Here is a 6,000-nt window from a genome sequence, read left to right as displayed (position 1 = left end):
AACACAGACTTTGTTCTCTGCAATGAGCGAATTGCAGCAGTGTTCATTCAGTTTACACTTTCTCACTGATTTCCATAGGAATTTTTATTGCCTCCACAGGGAATTTGTTCCAGATATCCAAGGCCATTATATAAGATTTAGATTATCTGTGTTCCTCTCTTTTCCAAGATTGAGTCTCTCCTTTAGAATCGTAAATAACCAAATCAATTTCCCCTACGAGTCCTTTCCTGCCCATGTCAATAACATTTTTATCTTACACTTTGCTTTCAAGAGCTACAATTCAAATGAAAAGGACAGTTCCAAGTTTAACTTGAATCCTTGTTCATGATTCAGTACTTAAGAAGTTGCGTGGCCAAAAACAACGAAGGCTAGTAGTGGGAGGGTGTTATTCTGACTGGATATCTGTGACTAGTGGTGTTCCACTATCAGCATTGGGAACTCCTACTTCTATTGTTCATGTTCTTGAGTGAAGATAACAGTGCATTGATTAGTAAATTTAGTAAAAATTAATAGAAAAACGCTGAGTTTGGGAAATGAGGCAGGGTGTCAATGGATTCAGCAGTAGAGTAGCATTATTTATTTGCTTATTTTATTTTCATGTGGGGCTCTGCTGTGTACAATTTGGCTGACAATGATTATATCTACAAGTATGTTAAGTCTATTTTACGTGAATGTAAAATGATGAGCATAATCTACATATCATAAATGGAACATAGAACATAGAACATAGAATAGTACAGCACAGTACAGGCCCTTCGGCCCACAATGTTGTGCCGACCCTCAAACCCTGCCTCCCATATAACCCCCACCTTAAATTCCTCCATGTACCTGTCTAGTAGTCTCTTAAACTTCACAAGTGTATCCGCCTCCACCACTGACTCAGGCAGTGCATTCCACGCACCAACCACTCTCTGAGTAAAAAACCTTCCTCTAATATCCCCCTTGAACTTCCCACCCCTTACCTTAAAGCCATGTCCTCTTGTATTGAGCAGTGGTGCCCTGGGGAAGAGGCGCTGGCTATCCACTCTATCTATTCCTCTTATTATCTTGTACACCTCTATCATGTCTCCTCTCATCCTCCTTCTCTCCAAAGAGTAAAGCCCTAGCTCCCTTAATCTCCGATCATAATGCTGAAGCACCTTCAATAACTCTAAAAGACTGAGGTTTGGTAAAATACTGAAAGGCTTTTATTCGCTGTACAATACAACCTCCACAGTGAGTGTCTGCCCCTGGACTGAGGGGGAGGGGCAAGGTGAGACACCTTTATACAGGACTCTGTGGGAGGAGCCACAGGGGCAGTCAGCAGAGGGGCGTGTCCAGACAGTTAACCCAGTTACAACGATTATATATGGTTTACCACATTCACCCCTCCTTTTTTCAAAAAAGAGTCCCGCGGGGTGAAGTGACTGACAATATTTAAAACAAGTATATTTACAGGTTAAGTCTATCAGGCGGTCGAGTCCGTCGCTGTGACCTACGTAGCACCGGCGGTGATTGCATCGGCGACGGCGATTGTGCTGGCTCCGGCCTGACTTGAGGTGCCAGCACGTTAGGCGTTGTTAATCCCTCGTGTGTGTGCGTCGCGCCCAGTATGGGAGTGTCGTGTGGTGTCTGTGTAGGGCTTGGAGTGCACGGTGTCTCATGGGTATATGTATCGGTGGGTACGGGGTCAATAGTCACCACGGAGTGTTCAGGGTAGGGGCCCGGTGCTCCTACGGACACCAGGTCGCGGATGGAGACCGTGTCCTCCCACCCATCAGGTAAAACCACAAAGGCATACTGAGGGTTCGCATGATGTAAGTGAACCCTCTGGACCATCGGGGAGTATTTATTGCTCCTCGCATGTTTCCAGAGCAGCACTGGCCCCGGGGATGTCAGCCAATTTGGTAGGGTGGTCCCAGTGGTCAACTTTCTGGGAAAAGAAAAGAGCTGCTCATGAGGGGTGGCATTGGTGGCCGTGCATAACAGGGAGCGGATGGAGTGGAGTGCCTCGGGAAGGACCTCCTGCCAGCGGGAGACCGGCAGTCCCTTTGACCTGAGAGCTAAGAGTGTGGCTTTCCACACTGTGCCATTCTCCTTCTCCACCTGTCCATTCCCCCGGGGATTATAGCTCGTGGTCCTACTGGTTGCAATTCCCCTAGCCAGTAGACATTGGTGCAGCTCGTCACTGATAAACGAGGACCCTCTGTCACTGTGGATATAGCATGGGTATCTGAACAGAGTGAAGAGCTTGCGCAGGGCTTTTATAACTGACGTGGTAGTGGTGTCGGGGCAGGGGATGGTGAAGGGGAACCGCGAGTACTCGTCAATAATGTTAAGAAAGTACACATTGCGGTCGGTGGAGGGAAGGGAGCCCTTAAAGTCAACACTCAGTCGCTCAAAAGGGCGGGTGGCCTTGATGAGTGGTGCCTTTTCCGGTCGGTAGAAGTGCGGTTTGCACTCTGCGCAGACTTGGCAGTCCCTTGTCATCATCCTGATCTCCTCAAGGGAGTAAGGCAGGTTCCGGGCTTTCACGAAGTGGAAAAGCCGGGTGACCCCCGGGTGGCAAAGGTCTACATGTAGGGCGTATAGCCGGTCGATCTGCGCGCTGGCGCATGTTCCCCGGGGTTGGACATCGGAGGGCTCGTTGAGCTTCCCAGGCCTGTACATGATGTCATAGTTGCAGGTGGAGAGTTCGATTCTCCACCTCAGAATTTTATCATTTTTGATTTTGCTCCGCTGTTGATTATTATACATGGATGTAACTGAGCGCTGGTCAGTTAGCAGGGTGAAACTTTTGCCGGCAAGATAGTGCGTCCAGTGCCTAATAGCTTCCACTATGGCCTGGGCCTCTTTCTCTACCGTGGAGTGCCGAATTTCAGGGCCTTGAAGGGTACGGGAGAAGAACGCCACTAGTCTTCCTGCCTGGGTGAGCGTAGCAGCCAGCACAAAGTCAGAGACGTCACTCTCTACTTGGAAGGGAATGGACTCATCCACCGCATCCATTGCTGCTTTGGCAAAGTCCCCTTTTATGCGGCTGAAGGCCGCGTGGGCCTCGGCAGAGAGGGGGAATGTGGTGGACTTGACCAGGGGGCAGGCCTTGTCTGCATAGTTAGAGACCCATTGGGCGTAATATGAAAAGAAGCCCAGGCACCTTTTGAGGGCTCTGAGGGTATTGGGAAGAGGGAGTTCCAACAGGGGGCGCATACGGTTGGGGTCAGGGCCAATGACTCCATTCTCCACGACACACCCAAGGATAGCAAGTCGGGTGGTCCCGAATACACACTTGTCCTTGTTATAGGTGAGGTTAAAAGCTTTGGCCGCTTGGAGAAATTTTTGGAGGTTGTTGTCGTGATCCTGCCGGTCGTGACCGCAGATGGTGATGTTTTCCAGATATGGAAACGTGGCCTTCAGTTGGCACTGGTCCACCATCCGGTCCATTGCTCTCTGGAAGACAGATACACCATTCGTGACACCAAAGGGGACGCGCAGGAATTGATAAAGCCTGCTGTCCGCCTCGAAGGCAGTGTAAGGGCGGTCCTCCCGGCGGATGGGGAGCTGATGGTAAGTGGATTTTAGGTCTATGGTCAAGTGCACCTTGTACTGTGCTACCTGATTGACCATATCCGTGATGCGGGGTAGAGGGTACACGTTGAGCTGCGTGAACCTATTGATGGTCTGGCTATAGTCCACGACCATCCTATTCTTCTCCCCGTTCCGAACAACCACCACCTGTGCCCTCCAAGGACTTGTGCTTGCCTCAATGACCCCCTCCCTGAGCAGCCGCTGCACCTCCGACTTAATGAAAGCTCTGTCCCCCGCACTGTACCTCCTGCTTTTAGTTGCCACAGGTTTGCAGTCGGGGGTCAGGTTGGCGAACAGCGGTGGGGGAGGGATCCTGAGGGTGGAGAGGCTGCAAGTGGCATTGGTAGTGCAACAGTTGGCATGGTGTTGGGTGGGATGCGCGGGTCGGTGTGTGTGTGTGGTCAGTAGCGGGGTATGTGACATATCTGTACAAAACTGGGGATTTACGACAGTAATTGGTGGGAGGGGCCCATCATACTTCATTGTCACGCTTTTCAGGTGGCTCTGGAAGTCGAGGCCCAATAGCACAGGGGCACACAGTTGAGGCATGACCAGTAACGTAAAGTCTCGATATTCTGTGCCCTGCACCACCAGCGTCGCTACACAACCCCCCTGGATGTCTGTTGTATGCGACCCGGAAGCCATGGTGACCCTGTGACTCATTTCCCGGCTGTATCATGAGTCCGCAATGCTGCACTGTGTCTGGGTGGATAAAACTCTCCATGCTACCTGTGTCAAACAGGCAGCTTGTCCTGCGCTCCTTCACCAGGATGTCCATCATTGACCTTGCGAGCCGGTGGGGAGCGCTTTGGTCGAGGGTCACGGAGACCAGGGTTGGGTCGCTGTCTTGGTCTGGTGCGGTGGGGTGCCCCATGAGCACCCGTTGGTCGTAGGTGGTGGGAGGTGGCGCCGACCAAGATGTCCACCCCCATGTCTCGCACATAGTGGTGACGTGCAGGGAAGATGGCGGCCCCCATGTCTCACACGTGGTGGCAGCGTGCAGGGAAGATGGCGGCAGGCAAAATGGAGGCCTCCACATCTCACACGCGACACTGATCGATCCCGCTCGCAGTTTGGACTTACAGACCTTGGCGAAGTGGCCCTTCTTTCCGCAGCTGGAGCAGGTAGCTTGTCGGGCCGGGCAGCGTTTCCAGGGGTGCTTCTCCAGTCCGCAGAAGTAGCACTTCGCGGACTCACGACTGGCGGCAGCCGAGGTCAATTCACCGGCGGGTTGCGGGGTCTGCGGCACCCACGAGGCCATCGGGGGATCATGTGCCTGGAGAGCCTCAGAGTTATGCAGAGTGGCTTCCAACGTATCGGCCAGATCGATCGCCGAACTTAAGGTAAGATCGGCTTTTTCCAGCAGCTGCTGGTGCACGTACACTGACCTGGTCCCCGTGATGAAGGCATCTCTCACTACGAGCTCTGCATACTGCGTCGTCATCAGCTCCTGGCAATTGCAGGCCCGCATGAGCGTCCATAGGGCCTGGAAGAATCAGCACTCGATTCCCCAGGCCGTTGTTGCTGAGTTGCTAAGCGGTGCCGAGCATAGGCGCTGTTTATCGGCCGCAGGTATTGTCCTTTGAGGGCACTCATCGCGCCGTCGTAGTTCAGCTGGGCTCTGATCAGCGAATAGACCCATGGACTGACCCTGGAGAGTAGAACCCTGCGCTTCGCTACAGGGTCGGTCGCTTTAATCTCCTCTAGGTATGCTTCGAAGCAAGCCAGCTAGAGTTTGAAAGCGTTTCCAGCTTCAGGTGATTGCGGATCGAGGTCTAATTTGTCTGGTCTCAGCGTGTGTTCCATGCTTTAAAATGTACAGCGAATAAAATTGAAGCACCTTCAGTAACTCCAAAAGACTGAGGTTTGGTAAAATACTGAAAGGCTTTTATTCGCTGTACAATACGACCTCCATGGTGAGTGTCTGCCCCCGGACTGAGGGAGAGGGGCAAGGCGAAACACCTTTATACAGGACTCTGTGGGAGGAGCCACAGGGGCAGTCAGCAGAGGGGCGTGTCCAGACAGTTAACCCAGTTACAACTTATATATATGGTTTACCACAAATGCATACTCTCTAAACCAGGCAGCATCCTGGTAAATCTCCTCTGTACCCTTTCCAATGCTTCCACATCCTTCCTATAGTGAGGCGACCAGAGCTGGACACAGTACTCCAAGTAGATACTCAATTAGATAATCATAGCCCCTGCAACACACACAAAACGTAGGAGGAACTCTGTAGGTTACCTTATCTCTGGAAAAGTGTAAACAGTTAATATTTCGGGCCGAGATCCTTCTTCAGGACTGAGATGGAAGGGGGAAGATGGCAGAATAAAAGGATGGTGGAGGGGAAAGAGGCTAGCTGGAAGGTGATAGGTGAAGCCAGGTGGGTGGGAAAGGCCAAGGCCTGGAGAAAAAAAGAATCTGATAGGAGAGGAA

This window comes from Mobula hypostoma, chromosome 8, assembly GCF_963921235.1.
Source record: "Mobula hypostoma chromosome 8, sMobHyp1.1, whole genome shotgun sequence".
NCBI classification, from domain to species: domain Eukaryota; kingdom Metazoa; phylum Chordata; class Chondrichthyes; order Myliobatiformes; family Myliobatidae; genus Mobula; species Mobula hypostoma.
Note: the sequence above shows the minus strand (reverse complement) of the source record.